Source organism: Meles meles, chromosome 12, assembly GCF_922984935.1.
Source record: "Meles meles chromosome 12, mMelMel3.1 paternal haplotype, whole genome shotgun sequence".
NCBI classification, from domain to species: domain Eukaryota; kingdom Metazoa; phylum Chordata; class Mammalia; order Carnivora; family Mustelidae; genus Meles; species Meles meles.
The window spans coordinates 32,875,783-32,898,354 of NC_060077.1; positions in this window are offsets into that span (position 1 = coordinate 32,875,783).

Below are 22,572 nucleotides of genomic sequence, written 5' to 3' on the forward strand. Positions count from 1 at the left end.
TGGGCGCGGGCCGGGCGGGGTGCGTTAAGGGGTGCGGGGCGGGGGACCGGGGAGGGAGCGTGGGCGGCGCGGGGTCCCGGGGCGCGCAGGCCGGGCCTCAGGAGGCGTTCAGCCCGCCCGGTGCACCGGCGCCGCGCGGCCCCAGACAAAGGCGGCGCATTTCTGAAGAGGCGGCGGCCCCTGCAGGCAGCCGCGGGGATGGCGGCGCCAGCGGTAGCCGGCTGGGGGCGCTGGCCCGAGGGCGTGGGCCCGAGGGCGTGGCGGCCCGTGTGGGGATCCCGGATAGGTCCAGCCACCGGTAATGACTTTGTCCTGAGGCTTAGGGACCCGGGCACGCCTCTGCCTGGCGCACTCGCTTCCTCGCTTCACTAAATCCTGGAGCCTCCCGGCCCAACGGCAGAACAACCTTTTGCTGGAGTATGATTGCTCCATTTTTCAGATAGAAAACTGAGACTCTAAGCTCAACAGACTTCTGAAGCCCCCAACAGACGTCTTTGTAGCCCTCTCTGCACCAAACCAGGGAGGGGACGCAGTCACAGTCCTGACCTTACCCACAGGTGCACACCAACTGTTCCCTTCTTTGGAGTGGGGAAGTCCAGGAAATTCCCGTCCCCCCACCTGCTTAGTACCCCCCCCCCCCGCCCTCCACAAAGCCAGCCCACTCTCAAGGGCCAGAGAAACCACTGACCCTGCCCCTTCTGCACACACACCTGCAGAGATTTCCCTCTGTCCCTGTCCTCAGGGGATCTATCTGGCCTCACAGATAAGCTTCTGGGTGCATCTGGAGTCTTCAGCCAGCTGCTAGGCCGGGAGTGCTGGGAGCTGATCAGCCTGGCCTGGGCCTCTCTGAGCCAGGTGGATAAGAGACTGGCTGACAACGTTGGTTCCAATCCGTAGGACCCTGTGTCCAAGGTAGGCTCTGGACCCTTCCGGGTGAATATATCATGGTGACCAAGGGCTTGGTGGTCCCCCTGGGAGTCCTAGCCAGTGTCACCTGGTGACATGAATCCGAGAGACCTGGTCACTAGAAATCTTAGTGCACTCTGCCTCCCTACCACACCAAGCCTCCTGACCACGGAGGTGGCATTAGGAGAGGTTGGAAGAGTGGTGGGTTGGTGGCCTGCCAGCCTCGCCAAGGGAAAGCAGGTAACACCCTGAGCCCAGTGCTCCAATCTGAGCATGGAGTTGCAGGCAACCTCATGGGGTGGAGACCAATGGGGGTGCCCATGCTGGGCTGGCCCCCAGTAGAGGCTGTCCTGCCCAGATCCCTGAGGGTGCACTGCAGCCCAGCCTACACCTTTGCCTGCTCTGTCCCTGTTGCTTTCATCCCTGCCTTGGTTCACCAGGTCATTGTGGAGTATCTTTAATTCCCAGACACAACAGGTGGTGAGGTGGAGCTCAGACCACTCCAGTATCTGTGCACTTGCTCCTGCCCCCAGCCATGTACCCACAGTCACCTCTCCAGTGGGTGCTGGGTGCTGGGTGCTGATTGCCACCAGTGAATCCTTGCCACAGCCACATGGGAGGTGTGTCCCCCATTGTACAAGTGGGGAAGCTGAGGCCAAACTCACAGAGCCAGCCAGGGGCTGAGACTTGTCCCCGTGCTAGCACCCTTCCTCTGGGGTCCTTGCATGCAGCAGCTCCCAGATCAGGGAAAGTTCTCGTCACAAGGCTACCTTAGACCAAATGACAAGTCATGTGGCACTGGTCATCGGTCTGACGTCTGAGCTAGTGTGGACCAGAATCTCAGGCTCCTTGGTGGCTATAATGATCCAGGACCCCAGGCTGGCCCACCGCTGCTGAAGATTGTGACCCCATTTTCCTGTAATTTCAAAGTCCCCTCCTGAGGGCAGTTGGGGACAGTCATTCTGGGGCACAAGTGCACATAGGAGGGAACGGGGAGCCAGTGTTGCCGTATGGAGGATTCTGGCATTAGGAGCCTCTCCAGCTGCCAAGCCCGGATGTTTCTGGCTGCTCTGAGCTGGCACCTGGGCCTCCCACCTGCCCACAGGTCTGTGCAGTGAGAGCCCACCCCGTGGGGCATAGGACAGGTTTCCTGGGCTCCCAGTCAGTACCTTGGCCAGCACCTTGGCCAGCACCTTCCTTGTGGGCAACCGGACCTGTGGGATGACTCCTGGGTGTTGGCTGCAGATGTTTGCTGGGGTGGGTAGGTGTGGGCCAGTCCTGAGGGGGCTGAGGGCAGGTAGAGAGGTTGCTGAGCAGGGCTGGGTGGCAGTTATTCAGCCTCCAGCAAGATAAGGCTCACTCCTCAGGCTGGAGATGTCGGAAAGGTTTGGTGAGACACAATTATCAGGACGTGGGCAGGTGTGGGACAGCAGGAGGTACAGTGCACACTTCCCAGGAGAGCAGATGGGGAGCCATTATCACCCAGGGCCCAAAGGCGAGAGAGAGGACACATGACGGTTGGTGAGGAGTCAGCGGGGAGGGCTGACAGGGGCTGCAGCCAGCCCTGAGGGCAACCCCCATGGGGGAAGCCAGAGAGCCTGTGGGAAGAGCTTGGCCACACACTGCCCCTTTAACGTAGTCTACACCAATCAGTTCCTGGAAGGTCCAGCAGGGGTGCCGAGATGACAGTCCACTTGGGTCCCAGTGATCTGAGTTCCCTAGGCTTTCTGGACACATGGCCCTGGGGACCAAGAATAGGCATGGTCTGAGAACTATAGACAGCTCTGCTCTCTAGGCTACACAGACCTATCACTCCTACCTGGGTTGGGCTTCTGCCTGCTGTTGCTCCCCTCAGATATATCACACGTAGGTTATGGCCTTCTGCTAGCTCCGCCAGCCCACCACACCCCAGTGAGACCTGGTACTGTTGTGGGACTGCCTCACCACCACCGCCATCCTGGGGACCAGCCTTCTCCATCAGCATGTCAGGCATGAGAAAGTTCTCCTGGCTGTGTGACCTTGGACCAGCCCCTTGGCCTCTCTGGGCTCAGTGCAGTCCATAGGCAAGGCAGATGCTAATGCTTCCTGGACTAGGTCAGTTGGTCACTGTCTCTCCTTTGTCCATTTCTATCCCTTGAGAGGGTTGATTGGGGCCCTAATGGACAGTGGGATTTTCACTCAGACCTCCACGTTTACTCATAGAATCCAACTTGGACAAGGGGACCTGTCTGCTGTGGCTGGTCCTGTGTTGACAGGGACACAATTCAACTCCTTAGAAGGCTGCTGATTCCACAGGCTCCCAGAGGCCTGTTTCCTTTTTTTTTTCTTTCTTTTTTTTTTTAAATTTTATTTATTCATTTGACAGAGAGACAGTGAAAGAGGAAACACAAGCAGGGGAGTGGGAGAAGGAGAAGCAGGCTTCCTGCTAAGCAGGAAGCCTGAAGCGGGGCTCAATCCCAGGACTTGGGATCATGACCTGAGCTGAAGGCAGACACTTAATGACTGAGCCACCCAGGCACCCTAGAACCCTGTTTCTATCCTGGAGACAGGCCTGTGGTGGCTTTGCTTGGGGAGCCCAGAGGGGGAGCTACAGGCATTTAGTACTCCAGTGTCTTCCCAGGAGTGGGTGGGGAAGCAAGGGACATGGCCTCTGTTGCACATTCTGGGCCACCCGGGGGCAGTGCAAAGAGAGACCTGGAAGGAAGCTCAAAGTTCCTGTAGCAAACCTGTGCCTGCCATCCAGGCTCTGCTCCAATGTGACCCTTTCTGGCACTCTGAGTGGGCGGCTGGGAATATGGTCCCAGTGCCAGGGAGCTGGGGGGCACCAGCCTGCCATCTGCTGGCACCACGGAGGGTGGCTGCCTGCCTGAGGCCAGAGATGACTCTGTGCCACGCCAGCTAGGTGTATCGTTCCATTCTGTCCTGTGGTGGAGTCACCACTACCACTACCCATTTTATAGACAGGAAAACAGAGGTCAGGGGAGTTTAGGTTGACCCACCTCCTGGAAGCCCCTCCCAAGGCCACCTTTGCCCAAAGTCACTGCTTCCCCAACAAGCCCCTTACCATCCCCAACCTCATGGCTTCAGGGGGTGTCTTGGTCTTCTGTCATCAGCCCTGCACCCCTGAGGAGTCCCTCTACCCGACTTTGGTGCATATTACACCATAATTAATCTGCTTCCTCATCTCTTATTCATTAAAGCCATATACAGCAGCAATCGGAACCATTATAGGGAAGGAGATGACAGCCTGACCCCTGGCAGCATCCCAAGGTGTCCCACCGGTCTGCTCATCTCCAAATACCTCCAACCTCTGCATTGAACAGGGGCTTCCTCCTACACGACAGAGCCCCAGATTCTTTCATGCTAGGTATGCCCCTTAAGCCATGTGCACCTTGACCTCCAGAAGGCTGCTGGGGATTGCGAGTGAAACATGTATATTGCACAGTGGTGACTCTCACCACACCACCTTGCTCTTCCCCTTGCTGGTCCAGAACTCCTGTGGCCAGACTCCAGGTAGGAGCCTCAGCCTGAAGAGGGTAGGAGACTCAGGGTGAGTGGGACATATATTAATGACACTTGGCTTCCAAGGCTAGATTTGCCCAGTCTCCTGGCTTCCAAAGGGAGGCATAAAATCCCAGGGCTCCCTGGTGGTCACCAAAGAGTGAACTCAGGGTCCTCTCCTAGCAGGGACAGCAGATTGGTGGCCTCTCAGCTAGGGATGAGTAAGAGACTTCTGGTCCCTGAGGACCCAAAGTCTGGTGCGGGGCAAAGTTCCGGCAGATGGGGTTCCCAGGCTGTGCCCAAAGCATCAGCGTTGGACTCATGCCCCTCTTCCACCCCTGCAGGGAATGTGGATCCTTCCAGAGCCATCCACCCAACAGTGACATCTAAATTGGGATGCGCTGTTCACACTAGGAGCCCAGGAAGTGGTCAAAACTGGGCTGGGAGTACACTTGGTGAGGGGACCTGGGGGCTGGGAAAGGCAGGACTAGGCGTGATACCAGCTGTCAGCTGGAGTGGAAAGGAGTGAAAGGCAAGGCAGGCATCACAGATCCATTCTGGGGCCACAGTTGAGGGACCTTCTGTTGGGCTCAGACTCAGTGCTCTTTATTGTTCTACCTAGGGCTCCCTGAGCCTCTCCTCTGGGCTCCATTTCCCAGATGGAGTGTTTGAGGGCAGAGAAGGGTCAGCCCCCCCCCTTAGAGTTCAGAACTCCCACCCATAGGGTGCTCTGGAGGACCCCTTCACCTTGTTCCCTTCAATGCCTTCATCTGCTCTCTTGCTCAGTAATTCACTCATTCAACACACACTCAACACACTGGGAGGCCAATTCCAGATACCTTCACAGCTCAGCTAGATTCCCATTCCCCTCACCCTCACAAGGTACACGTAGGGAAACGGAGCCCCAGGGAGGAAGGCTTTGTTCTGGATCACTAAGCTTGTTCTCTATGCTGGTCTTGGAGACTGGGGATTGGGCTGGGGCTCACCGGGCACAGGGCCCAGGTTTTCTCGTCTGTTCAATGGGTACTGTTGCCAGTGTCTTGCACAGGGGTTGAAGGGCACGTTTTTGGTGCCTGGTGTGAGGAGGGGCTCTGAGGCAGTGGCAGCAGGTGGGCCTCTGAGACTGGGGTATTTTTAGCCAGGAGTCCTGCTGACAGTCCAGGCTGGCTGAGGTTTGTTGCCAGCCACAGAGATGCTTCTTCAGCCTCCATCAGAACATCTGGGGTCTGCCCACCCAGCCTAGCCTCTGCTCAGTGACCTTGCCTCACCAGCCCATCCAAGTGGCTGGTTTCTTCTAGGTGAGGCTCTCCTAGTTCAGCCACTATGAAAACTGAACCTGGGCCCCAGGGGATGCAGCTGAGGAACAGGCAAGAGAGGCCTTGGCATAAAACCATGGGCTACCCATGTCCTGGATGCAAGTCTCCTAGTCACCACTCTTGACCAGCCTGGGGGGCAGGTTCCTGGAAGGCTCTAATCAATGCCCAGGCCCTAGTTCCCAGGCTCCAGGCTCTGGGCTGAGCATGCACAAGTTCATACTGAGGGTATACTGGCTGCTGCCTCCCACCTGCCCGTAGGCCTTTTCTGGAATGAGTGTTCAGTAGAGTGACTAGAGACACTTTCCAAGGACCTGGATCCTCACCCGGACCTCCGTGCCCAGTGCTGCCCACCTGCTCCAGCCATGGGGCCTGGTTGACTCTGCTCAGGGACATGTGACAGAACGACCCACATTTGGGCCCAAAGAACCCCACGACTACCTCCCTTTCCATAGGCAAGTGAGGACACCCAGATTTTCAGTCCTGGGCCTCTGCTATTCCGTTGAGACACTCTCCTTCCAAGGCCAGGGGCCGAACCACAGCCCAGCACCCTGGACAGCACTGCGCCTGCGCACTCCACCCCCGGAACGTGGTCGGCCTGGAGAGCAGGGGCGGGGGCGGGGGGCGTGCACAGGTCAGCTCGAAGAAGCCAGTGCTGGGGCCGGGGTGCTGCGTTTCCTCTGGCTTTGCTGAAGTCCTAACTGCTTGTTCTCTGAATAAATCAAGAGGCCCTGCCAAAGCAATTCTGAAGTTCACATGAAAGAATATGTGAGCAAAGAAACCCAGGAAAAATTTTAAAAATAAGCTAACTGAGGTAGACCAGCCATGTGGGATCCTAAAATATGTTCTAGAACCACAATAATTAACACAGCCCATGGACAGTCAGATGACAGGAAAGAAAATCCAGCAAGAGACTCTGGTGCAAATATGAGAAGGGAGCAGGTGAAATCCGGGAGAAAACAATGGATAATTCAATAAGTAGTTCAAAATACATAATATAAATATAGGGTCTTGGGACAACTAAACATAGACATTTGGGGGAATCTACCTCACTCCTTGACACTAAAATAAGTTCCAAATGGATCAAAGCTTTAAAAGGAGAAACAAAACTGTAAAACTACTAGAAGGATTTAAAAAAGTCTGTAATTTTGAATCATTCTAAGAATTACGCAAAACCTAGAAGCCATAAAATACAAGATGGATATATTCACTCTCCTGAAAATAAAAGGCAGATGCCTGGCAGGGGGCACAGAAGAAAAAGATAAATAAGAAACTGGGAATACAGGCAACTCATTTCTCAAAGGGCCACTGTTCGCTGTAACAAATTTTTACAAATCAGTAAGAAAAAGACCAACTACCCAAGAGAAAAATGGGCCAAGACCTGAAATGAACCCAAAAGATAGGCTCAACTTCCCTTGGAATGAGAAAGATGCACATTTAAATTACAATGAGATGCTGTTACCACATCCCCTGATGGGGCAGCAGAGTTCATCAAGGTGGGGTACTCGTTCTGGTGAGGGGGGCACCTGCAGCCACTGGTAGGAGGGAGGAGACAACTGTATGTATGGCTGGGGGGGGATGAGCGAGGGGACACCTATATGTATGACTGGAGGTGGTGAGGGAGAGGACATTTGGAGGTAGGGCCCTGGGAGTGATGAGGAGGACACCCATTTTTATTGCTGGTGGGGGGAAGTGAGGGGACACCTGAGGGCAGGGCTGAGGGTATCAGGTGACTGGAGATGGGGAGGGAGGGAGATGCTTCTTTGTGCTCCTTTTATTCCATATCACAGGCCGGGGGATCCAAAATAGGAAATAAAGCATTATTTTAAAATAAAACAAATGACACCATCTCCTCTTGTGCACCAATCTGGACAAGGCAGCAGGCAGGGGCTCTCCGGGCTGTCCCACACGTGGGGAGCTGCTGAAAAGCACCTGTAGGCACCTGCTCCCGCTTTGTCTTCATTTGGTGCTGTGCTGGCAGAGGCCTGCTTTAGTTGGTCTCTTGTCTTGCTTCTGGGGAGCAGTACCACATTCATGTGGGGTTGCCCTGGTTGACCTCTGGCCCTCGGTGCTCCTCCTTGTTGGGTCCTCCAGCCCTCGGTGCTCCTCCTCGCCCACATCACATTATCAGCCCCAGCTGTTGCCAATTGTCACAGGTGGCCAGCAAATCCCAGGCATCCCACAGACTGGCCACGTGTCCCTGAACAGTCCCTGTCCCTCCTAGCCTCAGTTTCTCTGATGGCAAAATGGGCTGAGACCTATTTCGTAGGAGGGAGAATTAACAGGAAAAGGGAGGACAAGAGGAGTGGAACGTGGAGGGAAACAGCACCCCTGAGGGGACGGTGTCCCAAAACAGGTCAAGAGTCCCTGATTTTGCAGGGCCTACCTAGTGATGTCTATGTGGGAGGTGCAGAGGTATAGATCAGTTGGGAGAAGGGGACAGTGATCTAGGGAGAGCTGCCTGGAAGAGTCAGATTGTTAGCTCCTAAGCACTGAGCCAGCTGGTGAAGGCTGCAGGGATCCACATGGCCACCCTTTATCTACTCACGTCCAAGGTTGAGGGGAGTGCCTGAGAAGCTGGAGCTTTGGACAGCCCTAGGGCTGAGCTTCTGGGACAAGAGATGGGAGAGCTGCTCTTGCCGAAGCAGAGCACGTGGCTCTCCCCTGCCCCATAACTCACCAGCTTGTCTTGTCCAGGCAGAGCTTTCTGGGGAAAAGGTCACCTTTTCAGTGGAGGCTGAGCCGGAGGTGGGAGGATGGCAGCACTGGTTGGGGGGAGTAAGAACTGGGGGAGGTACTTCCAGGAGCGACTCCACCTGCCAGGTCAGGAAACACACACCTCCTGTGTGGCCCCATGAGGAGCAGGCTGGGTGCTCCCCCTTCTCCCAAGCTCCAGGACAGGGACACCGTATCTGGGGGACCCAGACTCTTGGAAGTGGGGAGTCCAGCCCCCAAAAGTATCTGGCCACAGCCAAAATCAGAAGGAAGTCTCTGCTCCCTGCCGGAGCAGGGTGGGGATGTGACAGCAGCCTGGGCCCATGTCACAGATGAAGAAACTGAGGCCTGGAAGGTCTCCCTGGGAGTAAGGAGTGAGGAAAGGCACCAAACCAGATGTGCGGTGAGTCCCTTTCTTTATTTTGTCTAGGCCTGCCTCTTGGGGAGGCTGAGATGCCTGGGGCCCTGGGGAGGGGGGTGGGATGGGTGCTGGGAGAGGTAAGAGCTGGAGGTCCCCCCAGCCAACCACACTTCCATGTTCCTTTGCTCTTGGGGAGTTTCAGTGACTAAAACTCAGGCAGATCATGGAATAGAAAGAGGACATCAGGTAAAAGCTAAGGAAATAGGAATAAAGGATGGGCTTTGGCTGATAATCATATATTAACATTGGTTCATCAATTACAGATCCTAACATAAGATGTTAACAATAGATAAAACTGGGTGTGTGGTATATGGGATCTCCCTGGACTATCTTCCCAATTTTCTATAAATATAAAACTGTTCTAAAATAAAAGTGTGTGTGTGTGTGTGTGTGTGTGTGTGTGTATATATATATATATATATATATATATATATATATATATATATATAAAGGTCTGTTAGCAAAAAATCTAGGATATACAGAAGAGAGCAGTGAGATCACACTCCCTCCAGTGGTGACCCAGACTGTGGCTCAGGCGGTTTGTATGTGCCCATTTTTTCTCCCTGTGGGGCCTAGTCCCATAGCACCCTCCTCTGCCCCCCTCTCCCCAACACCTGTCCTGCCTGGGACCCCCTCTGAACTGTACTTCCTGACGGTGGGTAGACCCCATGGGTAGAATCCATCCATCCATTCCACACTGTTGGACGTGAAAGTGAGTTCTGAGCTATCTGGCTTTTACTCTCCAGAGGTCCCCTGTCCAGGTCCCTTTCCTGGTGGGCTGAGGTCCGCCGCTGCGCAGATGGCTGAAGGAGGGGGTGGCCCCATCTGAGCTCCCGGGTGGGGGCAGGGCATGAGTGGGCAGTGGACTCAGACCCAGCTGGCTCTCTCTTGCAGGCTGGCTGTGATGGGATCTTCCAGACTCTGGCCTCCCTCCATTTCTTCTGAGGAAAGTAGAATGTGCTGGGGGACCCCCAGTCCAGACGTTTAGACAGGCTGGGTTCAAACCCCCACACTGTAGCCTTAACCCTTCTTAAGTGATGTGGGTGGAACAGGCACCCTTTTAGCTCCCTTGAAGCAATAGGGGATGTGGCTCCTGGACAGCGGGGCTCAGCCAACCAGGCCTACGCAAGGTGGGGCCAAGAGGGGTTCTGCTCATTGGTCTGGGGAGCCCAGATTAGCCTTGGTGATATCTGCTGGCTTGTGTTCGGGAATGATAGAGCACTAGGGGGTGAAGGTGGGGAAAGGCCTAGCTCTTTTAATGACCTACTTTGTTCCAGGCCCTAGGATGGACCACACCAGAGGTCCCGAGAGTCTGACCCAGCCTCATCCCTTCCAGACATGTCCTGGGGCCCGGACTTGGGCCCACTGGAGGCTCTTGCCGTGGAGGAGGGGTACTGAGCCTGTCGCAGTTTGTCAGACTCCTATAACAAAACGCCACTGGTTTATAAACAGCATAAATTTATTGATCACAGTTTTGGAGGCTGAAGTCTGAAATCAGGTGTTAGCTCTGTTGGGTGAGAGCCGTTTTCTGGGTCATAGGCTTCCTGTGTCCTCCCATGGCAGAAAGGGTAAGGGACCTCTCCGGAGCTTCTTTTATAAGGTCACTAATCGGGGCGCCTGAACGGCTCAGTTGGTTAAGTGTCTGCCTTCAGCTCAAGTCATGATCCCAGGGTCCTGGGATGGAGCCCCACATTGGGCTCCCTGCTCAGCAGGGAGCCTGCTTCCCCCTCTCCCTCTGCCTGCCTTTCTGCCTACTTGTGCTATCTCTCAGTCAAATAAATAAATAGAATCTTAAAAAAAAAAAATAAGGTCACTAATCCTACCCATTAGAGCTCCACCATCTTTGCTTAAACACCTCCCAAAGGCCTCACTTCCTAGTACCATCACCTGTGGGGTTAAGATTTCAACCTATAAATTGTGGGGGGGAACCATTTCGACCGCAGCCGAACCTCTGAGGAACAGAGCCCAAGACTCAGACTCAGGTCGAGAAGTCGGCAGCTGCATACCTTCTTTCTCTCTACGGAGTCTGGAGCCCTCACCCAGCCCTGAGGCACCTGTGTCCACTTAAACACCCATTTTTGGACCCAAGACGCTAGCAGACAGTGCCTGGATTTGGCTGTGGCCTCCTGTCTGATAGGATTGGGCCCAGTGGTATCATCAGACACCTTGAGCTTGCCTTTTGGACACTGTCTGGTCACGAGGGAACTCTGTACTGCAAAGGGACATCCAACCATCCCTAATTCCTTCCAGGAGTGGGAATCTACTCCTATGAGGTTAAGGTAAAACATGGAGGGTTGCCTCACTGCTGTGCTGGGACAGCCTCTAGGAAAGCTGCCCAGCTTCTGCTGTCCCCTGTCACATGGCCCTAGCTTGCACAACCAGGCCTGTTCATGTCCTTACCCCTTGCCAAGGAAGATGGGTGCAATGCCGAGGCCCAGGGCAGCTAGCCCAAGGTACAGCCAGCTCTTCTGCCTTTCTCTGGCTTCCTTCTCCCCATCTGTAAACTCCTAGGGAAGTGCCTGGTTGGTTCAGCCTGCCTGGGTTTGGGGCAAGGGGAAGGTCTATGATTGGCCCCCCTCACCAGAGTTCCAGGATTGGAGCAAAGGACCAGAGTCTCCCCAAATAGATGGGGCATCCTGTTCCTGGGCCTACACATCTGTGGATATTTGTTAAAGGGTGGACGGCCACTTCCATATGCAGGAGAGGAAACTGAGGATTTAAGTTGTCCCAGATGTGCCCAAATGCTGCACTGAGTGGCAGTGAATCCCAAATGGCCGCCTCTCCCTTCGCCATGCCAGAGTGGGTGGGAGGGAGTGGCTGCAACCAGCAAATTCCGCTGTGGATTTTTCTAGTTGCAGGAGTCAGAGGAGATGATTAAAGGTGGATTGCGGGAGATAAAAAGTATGAGTGATGCACAGGACGTAGAGAAAGGGAGAGAGCCTCAAAGACCCTGCTATGCTCTCGATGGGGTGACTCAGAGACAGGCTTCCCACAGGGAATGTGGAGGAGCGGAGGGATGGGCTTGGTCCTGGATCAGGGGCCCCGTGGGGCTCAGTCCCCCTGCCAGCCCAGGCCCTCTTGTGCCGTGGGCATGGAGGAGGGGGCAGCATCTCTGAGGACTTGTGTCCCAGAGCCTCAGGGACTCTTGGGGAAGCCCAGGCAGACAATAGCCCACTGTACAGATGGTAAATGGGGCTGGATGGTGGGGAGGGCGCGTCCGGAGCCACACAGCTGCCACTGTGTGACGTTGCTGCACGCTCCATGTGCACCCGGCGCCAAGCACCAGGCCAAGCTGCAGAGAGACCAAGGGGAACAAGGTCTCACTGGGGGCTCAGCATACTTCAGGCTCCCCATGGTAGCCAACTCTGAATAAGGTCCCTGTAGGAGCGCACCTGTTCCTGGGTGGGCCGGTCGGCCACCCGCACTAGAGCGAGAGGGAGTGGGTGCCCTAGCCTGGTCAGGGCCAAGCCTCTAGCTGGACAGAGAAAGGGGAGAGCATCTGCAACCATTCCGGCTACCCCTGCCCCAGCCCGGCCCACCAGGAGAGGAGGGAAACCTTGAAGTGCCAGGCCTTTGAATTGCTGTCTCCATGGCAACGCGTGGGCACAAAGGGCCGGGCCAACAAGCAGGCAGCGGCTGCGCAAAGCTAGAAGGAGGAAGGGAATCTTTTATTTATGGGGTGGGAGCGTCGGGGAGCTGGGCTGCGCCCACACCCATAGCTAGGCCAAGATCTTGAGGCTGTGCTTTCCGCCCCATAGCCAGGCCCCTGACCCAGCACCCTCCCAGCACCACTGAGATACTCTGTCTGGTTGGGAGGACAGAACATGGGCAAATGGAGGGCAAAGCCAGGGGCAGGAGTCCATTGTGCATGCAGCCTGAGAGATGACCCCAGAGGTCCTCCGGGGGCAAGGGATCCCCTCTTTCCACTGCACCACAGTCTCTACAGGGCACACATGCTAGGGCAGGTGCCTGTCAGGTGCTAGGTCAGGGGCAGGCAGTGAGGAAATACAAGTGAATGGGATGCTACAGAAACAGAACTCGGTGGGGGGGGGGGGTGGGAGGGCTGCTTTACTGGGTACTGAAGAAGGATCTCTCAGAAGAGATCAGAAGGAGCCAGATAAGAGCAGGAGAACCAGTAGTGTGAGGACCCTGCGTCAGGACAGAGTTGGAAAGGCAGGAGTGAGAGGAGGCAGATCTACCCACTGCTGCCTGTCCTCCCCCCACACCTGGCCAATGGCTCCATGCCACGGGCATCAGAGGTCTTGGGCACCGACCGGGAGGGTACTTTGGGTCCTGACTACTTCAGACGAGTATCATAACCCCATAGTTGCTCCCCCCATACCCACCGACAACAGTCTCATTTCCTTTCCTTGTAAATGTCTCTACTGGGGTATTATCTTGTGAAATCGGAGGAACCACACTGGAAATCAAAACCAACCATACGGTGAGCCATGCACACATTTTCTGGTTTAGCTGAGGGAGGGAGGTGGGAGGGTGCCTACCGCCACGGTCTTCAGAGCTTATTGACAAGCCAAATCATGGAGCTTAAGAGGGGCTTGTAGGAAATGCTCTGCCTGAGACGTGGCGTCAGGGTTCCTGAGAAGCTGCACGTCCTTTGGGGAGCCTGGAGCCTGGAGCCTGAGACCTATGTGGCCTGTCTAAGCTTTTGGTACCTTCCACAGTGTTCTCCCCAACTCCTGTTTTCCCAGACACCAGCCCCAGGGCAATTTAAGGCACTTGGAGCCGTTTCCTTCCATCACATTTGGAGACAACACTTTCCCACTCCCACCTCAGTGCTGAGCTAGGCTGCCTCCCTTCATGTGGGTCAGTTTGGTCTCTCATGTGTTTGACTTTGGGATCTGAACCATGAGGCGGGGGAGGGAGAGCTCCAGGGGACTAGGCAGGACCAAGGAGAAAGGGAGAAGAGAAGGCAGCCGACAGGCCTCAGGACATGGGCTCAGCGAGCACAGACCTGCACACAGGGGGCAGAGGGTGGCCAAGGTGGACTGGGAAGCTAAGCCCGGAGCCTATCCTCCCCATGGGCACTGTGTCGGGAAGAGCACCCGGCCCCTTCATTCCAAAGATGGGATCCCAGAGCCCATGGAGCCTAGAGGTTTGGTTCCCCAAACCACACTGCCAGTGGCAACAAATGGTGTATACCAGCTGAGCCACTGCCCACCATGGCAGGGCCCCAGCCCAGACAAGCCCAGCTCCTCCTGATGCTCAGATTAAAAGGTTTGTGGCTACCAAGTGCATCCCCTCCCTCAATCCCCCCACCAGATCCCATCTGCCCTTCTCCCATCCCCACTGAGGTTTTTCTCTTGCCAGGTCGGTAATGAGGCCGGGACCCTGCCCACCTACAGATATGGTGGTGGGGGAGTGTCCCCATCAGAGCCACCCAGGGCTCGCCACACCTCTGCTGGCCTCTGGGTGGCCAGACTCTCCCTTGTTCAGCTGCAGGCCCCTCACACCTCCTCCCCCAGAGGGGCTGCTCACAGGCTGCCAGGGTGGGCCGTCCTGCCTCCTGTCCACCCTCCCACAAGCCACTGCCTGGAGATGCTCTCGGCTGTTGGGAGACCGTGGCCAGTGCCCCGCACCAGCCAGAGTCCCCAGTTGGCAGGGGCCGTGGAGGAGGACAGTAGAGGAGGGGGTCCAGGAAGCCCAGCGACAGGATAAGAGACCCAAGGCTGGCACCAAGGGCAGAGGGGGACAGCAGGGTTCCCTTACCCCCTCCCGGGAGCAGAGCCTGGTAGGAGGCCTCTGTCTGCACACAGAGTGTGCAGCAGGGCTCTATTCAATTTGTTGCAAGTGAGAAGTTGTTTCTGTTACTCATCAAATGCTTTCATTACAAAATGCCCTTGTCCTTGAAAACACTGTGCTTTGGATGGAGCAAAGTGAAGCTGGGTTAGACCTGTTCCCTGTGGAGAAGGCTTGAAGTGACCATCCTGTCAAGCCCTCACTCCACGGGGCTGACCGAAAGCCTGGTGTCACCAGGATCAGGGGTCTGGGTTGGGCCCCCAGGTGCACCCCAAGGCTCATTCACCACCATGGGCTGTCACTTACTCTGCAAACATTTGCCGAGGAACCCCATAAGGTGAGGGTATCGATCCCAACACCCTGAGGAGGAAGGCTGGCTTTGGGATTTGTTTGTACCCTTTCTCAGAGGGACCTCATAGGTTTGACCAGCTTCTCAAACTCATCAGAGACCCAGCCGAGGCCGCTGCTCTGCTGACCTGCCCAGCCACAGACCCAGTACCACACACAGGGTGCATCTGGCCTGGCCTGTCTCCCTGGTGCTCTCCATGGAGGTAGGGGGCTGCAAACTCTTGGTGTGCGCTCAGGAGGGTGGACAAAATGTGCTGTGGGGCTGCGGGCCCTTGAGGATGAGGGTGTGGACTGGGGTTGGGCAGTGGGCACGGCCAGAGGGGTGTGGAGGGGCAACCTCCCCTGGGTAATGGAGCAGGATGGGGGGAACGGTAGGGGTCCTTCCAGAGTCGGACCTGAGGGTCTGGGTTGGGGGCATTCTCCTCTTCTATGCAATGAATTTCGGATGGACATCCCTGTTGGTTGGCACTGGGCCCTTGAGGGCCAATGGGCACCTCTGCGGCTCATTGTGGGCCAATGTGATTGTTCTCAGGTGGGCACCACCCAGCCCGCCCCTCCCCTGTTTCCTCTGGAGGCAGAGGACCTCGCAAAGAGCTGCGGGGAGCCAATTATCTCCAAGGCAAGCGGGCTTCAGATAATTGGGAAGACAGGCTTTTAACGAGGCGGGCCCGTGGAACCGAGCGTTGGCATGCATCCTCCCGAAATGGGACTCTGGGATTCAGTGGCTCGCTGTGCCCCACAGCTAATTGGGAGCCCTGGTGTACCCCTGTCAACCTAGGGAGGTGGCTTTTTCTTGGCGACTGAGGTGTGGCGGAGCAGATACCTGGGGACTCTGTTCTTTCTCTGAGATCTACAGTGGTCCTTAACCCAGAGCTCACCATGGCCTAGAACAGCCCCTTGTCTGTGAAGGGGATATTTGCATTTTATCCTGCAGGCCAATAGGGCCAGCAGCCACACTCCCTCCTGATCCTCCTCACTCCTAGTTGGGAAACAAAAGAGGAAAATCTAAAACACGAGTTTCCTATCAAAACAGAAGGAATGGGGCGCCTGGGTGGCTCAGTGGGTTAAAGCCTCTGCCTTCAGCTCAGGTCATGATCCCAGGGTCCTGAGATCAAGCCCCACATCGGGCTCTCTGCTCAGCAGGGAGCCTGCTTTCTCCTCTCTCTCCCTGCCTGCCTCTCTGACTAGTTACAATATGTCTATCAAATAAATAAATAAAATCTTAAAAAAAAACAACAGAAGGAATGCTTGTGCCCTGCCCATAACATGATTCCCCTGAACTATCACAACAGCCCCCATGCCCCCAAGAAAAGAGAAGACCAGTGTGGTGAATCCTGGCTTGGGTGCGGGGTCCTCTGCAAACCCCAGGGCTCCAGGGTGGGGACGTAATGCCCCAGCTCACTCTACCTCCTAGGGGGCATGGCTCTCCCAGGGAAAATCTGGTCACCTCTGACTTGAAAGGGATGTGAGAGATCAATAATGAGGGACTAGCACTCAGCAAAGATCCTGGCCAGAGTCGGGGGACAGTGGGCATAAAGCCAGTAGGGTCTTCGTGTACACTCCAGACAGGGACAAAAACTGCAAAAAATTGCATTTGGAGTTAGAACTCATTTGGCTTGCTGCAGAGGGAAGCTGTGTCCTGGGGTAGGGGCGATGGGGCGGGAGCGAGGGAGTGGATGGTGATGATCCACAGTGAGTCTTCGGCTCCAAGGAACAGAAAATTCACGGCAAACTGAGTGGGATGATGAAAGAAACTTGCAGGCTTATGTAGCTGGGAGGATTTGTAGCAAGTTGGGCTTCAGGTGATGCTTGATCAAGCTCTGCTCCTTGGGTTCCCCTCAGCTGTGTTGCCCTGTGGGCCCAACACATCCTAGTCACCCTCAGTCTCTATCTCTCACCTAGCCGTCCAGTAGCCACCCTGGGCTCCGTTCTTATTGCACCAACCTGGACCATCACCATACCCAGGGCAGGACACAGTGTCTTGCGTAGCCTGATCTGGACCAAGTGCTATGGCAGGCACAAGTGTGTGCTGATGAACTGAGCCAGCCAGGCCCTGGTCCTCATACCAGGAAAAGGTCAGGCCCAACTTCCCTGCTGTAGGCAGGGAAGGGGTGGTGCTGATGCGGTTGGCAGGGGGGCAGCTGAGGTTCATTCTAAGTGCAACAGGTGGCACTGGGAAGTTCCTCAGACATAGGTGGGGGCAGGAGGACAGTTAGAAGCTTCTGTCCAGAACAGAAGCCAACCAAATGTGGAGGGGGGCAGGGAGGGGGGCAGAAGAGGGGGTGATTGAAGGAGAATGGGGGGCCAATATCTCTAGGGCCAGTAGTGCTGTTGAGTGGCTAGGGAGGACAGGGCCAGGGCTAGTTTTAGAAGAGTCAGGTGCAGGGCCAACTGAGCCCAGGGGTGGGTCCTTCGAGTGGCCAGGCTAGAGATAGGGCCATGGACCTCGCTAGTATTTGTGGTGGATCCTAGTTAAGACCAAGACACTGGACATGTTTGCTGCAGAAAGAAGGTGGACATCGAAGGGAAGGGCCTGGGACCGAGGCAGGGCCAATGGTGGAAGCAGGGAGGAGGAGGGCTTGAGGGTGTTAACAGCAAATTCTGGAACACCCTCCCTGAGGCTGCTCTGCGAAGTTGCGCCCCTGCCTGTGGGGGAAGACCAGGTGTCTGTCTACAAACACCACTGTGAGTGCCACCGGCTCACCTGCCGTGCCGAGGTCTCTGGGCTCTGGAAGTTACATTCTTCGGGATGTGTGGTGCAGCGGCAACCTAGCTGGGCGGTATGGCCCCTGGGATGTGTTTGTCATGAGCACCACTTGAAACATTCTGGAGACTCAGCCCACGCTCTGGGGTTCAGGAGTGGAGAAGGAAAACCCTGAGTGGTGCTTCAGGCTTGGCCAGGACAGTGTCCAGGAGGGTGATTTGCGCACTGTGTGTGTGAGTATTTGCATGTGTGTTGGGGGAGCGAGGCAGTGGAGAAAGGACCCCAAGAGCCTGGTGCTGGAGGCAGGCAGCAGAATGGCCTAAAGGGGAGGTAGTCCCCAGGCTAAAAGCTTGCCTGGGATGGGGAAAAGGAAAGGTGAGCCTTGACATCCCACTGCAGCCATGGGTCAGGGCCTAGGGGTGGTGGAGGAAGGGCAAGGTCCCAGTGGGCAGGGGTGGGGCTGGGGGCGGGCTGGGGGCTCTCTGCTCTGATGGTTCCATAACCCTCTGCTGCCCTCTGCTGGTCAGCTGTGCCATTGTAGGCTTAGGACTCAACCCACGGTGGGACTGGATCCTTGAAGCTGGAGCCCAGACCCTGCTGGGGGCCAGCATGGGGTTGAACTGCTGAGGTCTGAGGAGGCTGGGAACCTGTGCTAAGCCCCGTACCCAGCTTCAGTCCCACCAGGAGCACCAGGATGGATTCTCTCTGGCAGACCACAGGGCCACCCTGGCATGTGCCCTCTGAAGAGAGGCAGCAGCAGGAGGGCCTCTTCAGTGGCCGCAGCCTGGGGACAGGAAACAGTCACCTTGTCTGCTCTGTGCTACGGCTCCCCATTCTTGGTCTTTGAGCTGCGGTCTAAAGGGAGGAGCTGCCCTCCCACTGTGGCTTGTTCTGGGTAGCAGGCAGGTCCACATGAGGACAAGGTGCTATGAAAGCAGCAGGAGCACAGGAGCTGGGAGCCAGGAGGGGTGGGAAGTCCCGGAAAGGAAGGTACGTGTGCACACGCGAGCACATGCGTGATGTGGGCTGAGCGTGTCGGGTGGGCACAGGCAGGTGTGCGTGGATCTGTGCATGTCCATGCATGATGTGCGTGCATGTCATGTATGTCATGCCTGAGAAGAAAAGAGATTGGTGAGCGACACCCCTGCATTTCAGCTCTGGCTTCCCACCTCGGGTGCTGGGGTCTCAGACGATGCTGTTGTGTCCACTGCCTTTCTGTCTATTTATCAAGATGTCTACAAAAAGGTACCTGCTAGTTCTATAATCAGAAAGGAAATGAGCATTTTCAAAACATCTGGCGGGAGTTCAAAGCAAGACAAGGCCTCCGAGAAGCTGAGGGTGAGGCCTGGGTGATCCAGCACCAGGTCGCTGGAAAGTGGGATAGAGATTAAGGCTGAAGTGGGGTGGTACTGCAGGGCTCTGTTTTAGAACCGTGTAGATATATATAGATATATATATCTATATATATGATATAGAGAAATATAATATAATCTATAATTATATTACATTTCTCCACTAGCTACCCTACAACCTCTGGGCTGCCAGTCTCTGCCAGGGCTCCTCTTGGCTGACCTCCTTATGGCCTGGAGGTGGGACCTCCCCACTGTGCCTCACAACCCCACACTGCCCTAAGACACCCACCCCAGTCCTCCAGACCCACCCCTGGCCCCTGGCGTTTGCCTGGGGTGGGCACCGTCACTCCCCATGTTCAGCCCCCCCAAGAGGACATGGGTGGGACCATGGCTTCCTGCTTTCCCTTCAGCCTCACCAGCTGACGGTCTCTGGGCTGGGGGGGGCAGTTCTCCTCCCTGCTAACTCCCCTTTTCTCTCTGTTTTCCCTTCCTGCCCCATGTGTGTTTAAACATTAATGGTGGGTGTGGGGGGGAACTGCACTGGTTTCTGTGATAACAGAGTCTAACACGGATTGCCAGCGGGACGGATCTTAGGCGTGTGTGCTGGTTGCAGCCTCTTTGGGAGAGTGCCCGGATGCACAGGTGGACGTCAGCCGTGTGCTCTGCCGGGGCCAAGGGGGCCAAGGTCATTGTCGCTCAGCACCTGGAGGCACAGTGTGTACCAACATCAGAGTGTGGCTGGCGTGAGGAATGTAAATCAAAATGTTGGGCTGGGAGACTAACCGTGGCTTCAGATGTGCTCGTGCAGGAATAGGAGCGGGGGTGGGGTGGGTTGGGGAGGGTGGGGTTACGGGGGGTGGGGTGCAGATGCAGAGGGGGGTGCCAGACCAGCCTGGGCTCCTCATGCCCTGAGAACCTTTCCACGGACCCTGGACGCCTGCAGAAGGGGCAGCCAGTGAACCGCCCTGGGAGAACCCATCCACCTGCAGGGTGTGGCCGGGCTCAGGCCTGCAGGGAGCAGAAGTGCTGACTGTACACTGGGGCGTTTCCCAGAGATCAGCCAGAGGCCTTGAATAGCATCCAGAGACATCCTGGACAGAGCCATCCAATCAATCACAGATAAGGGACGGAGAGCCTGGGTTGAAGGGCACCTGCTTGGGATCTGCCTGTGACCCCCATCTCTGACTGATCTGAATGATCACATGTTAAAAACCAAGCTGTAGGGTTATTTTATGGTGTTATTACCTTTGTAAAAAAAGGGTCATCCATAGTCTTGCCTTCCTTAGTTCGTGTGTTCTTCCTCCCTTCCCACCACCTTTACGGACACACGAGCTCCCTTGTAAGGGTGTTCCCTCCCTGTGTATCAGTGACACGTGCCCACAAGGCTAACACCCAAATAGATGCTCATGTTCTCATCATAAGGATGCCCCATGATGCTCCTTGACCTTCAACCTCAGCGGTGGCATTGATTTTTTTTTTTTAAGATTTTACTTATCCCTTTGAGGGATAGAGAGAGAGTGAGAGCACAAGTGGGGAGGAGCAGAGGCAGAGGCCAAGGGAGAAGCTGACTCTGAGTAGATCTCGGGAGCTTGATGTGGGGCTCGATCCCAGGACCCCGAGATCACGACCAGAGCTGAAGGCAGATGCTTAACCGACTGAGCCACCCAGGCGCTCTCAGTGGTGACATTTAGGGATGGCCTGAACCATCTTTATCAGGGGGTACAGGGTGAGTCCCTGGTCCAAACCAACCCCAACCCCCGCTCCAAGGGCCCAGTGGGCCAGGCCTGCTCTGCTGTGGCCTCTGAGCGACCCTCAGCCAGACCTGGGGTGAAATGCCTCCCATGCAGCCCAAGGAGCCGGCCCTACAGGAGGCCTGAAGCCCCTGGGAAGCTCTGGGGCAGCAGGCGGGATCAGAGGCCTCAGCCATGCTGTGTGCAACTCCTTTCCATCCCTACTTTATTCAGGGGCCCCGTGTCAGGGATCCTCGTGAAAGTTCTGATGCAACTACTGGGGAGGAAGCGTAGGGAGTCCCTTGCCTCCCCGCTATGCTCAGAGCACCACGAGAGGCCATTTGGCACCCTTGGTTTGGGAGCTGGGACTGATGGTGACTGCTGGAGGGAGGCTCATCCCTACATGACTGGAGGGAGAAGAAGGGCATGGGCTACCAATGGCAAAGGGTCAAAAATCAAAAGCAGAGACTGTGAGCCACTCCCCTGGGGCACTCTGCTCGCTAGAGGGGCAGCTCAGGTTGAGTCTGGCTGGTAGTGGAGGGCATACCAGTTTCTCCACCTCCAAGTTTCACTGTGACCCCTGAGGCCCCAGCTTTCCCTCACCAAGCCAGAGTCCTCCTCATCTCAACTCAGGTGTCACCTCTAGAAAGCCCTCCAGTCACTGTATGGTTCCCAGGAAACACAGCCAGCACTGAGGCCCTGGCTACCTGCCAGTTTGGCATATACAGCCAGGCCTGGCCCTGGGGAAAGAGGAAAAGCTTATCCCTGTACACTAGGGGCCGCCTGCCTTGGGAGGACAGACTGCCATGGGCAGGGAGTAAGACATTCTACTTATGTGAGGCAGCTGGCTGGGCGAGGGCCATTTCCACCAGTATCCAAAGCTATGAAAGTCTGGTCACGTAATCCAGACTTGAGCCAGCCCCTCACGAGCGTCTAGGACTTCAGCCAGAAGCCACTGCTTTGCTTTTTCTTTCTATGGCTGTTACTTAAGCACAGTGCATATATTTTATCACAGAAGTCACACATGCTTGTTGGGATAAAAAGGCTCAAGGTAGACAGAGATATGTAAAATAACAAGTGGTTGTTTCTGTCCCACCACACTCCCAGGAGACCCCCTCATGGGGCTTGCAGCACAAACCCACCAGAGCAACCTGCCACAGGCTTCTTTTTGTATCCTGCCCCGTGGCTTTGGGGGAGAGGCCAAGTGTGTCCCCGGGGCTCTACTCCCTGGGGAAGTCTCCACCTGAGCTGGGGTCACCATCACGAGGCTGGAGCTGAGAGGGTCTGGCTGGCCCATTGTCACTGAGTATACCAGCTCCTGGTCAACCCCACAGGACCCAGGGGGGCATGTCTGTGACATCCTGCCCAGATCTACGGGCTCTCTCTCTCTCTCTGTGTGGGGCCCCTCAGAAAGGGCTGCAGGGAGGCCAAAGTCAAGCTTCTCAGGATAGCTTTGTCTCCAAGACTTGGCTCAGAACCTGTCACAAATGTCCAGGTCTTTGGTGACCTGCCACCTCCTCTCAGGCAACCAGCCACCATATAAGAAACCCGTTGGGGGTGGGGGTCACTTTCTTGTCCTCAGGCCTAGGGACGGCAGCAAGTATCCTCTTCCACGTGGGGCCCCCGAGTTCTAATCTGCTCAATTTCAAACCCTGCCTTGACCTCTCCAAGGCAGCAGTGAGCTTTCCCCTGAAGCTCCGTCCAGCTTGCAGGGACCCTGGTCCCCTGAGGTTTCCCTGCACCTCTCAGGCACCCCACACAGGTGGCAAAGGCACGGGTCTAGATTGTCAGGAGCTTAGTGGGTGCCAGGCCTGTGCTAAACACC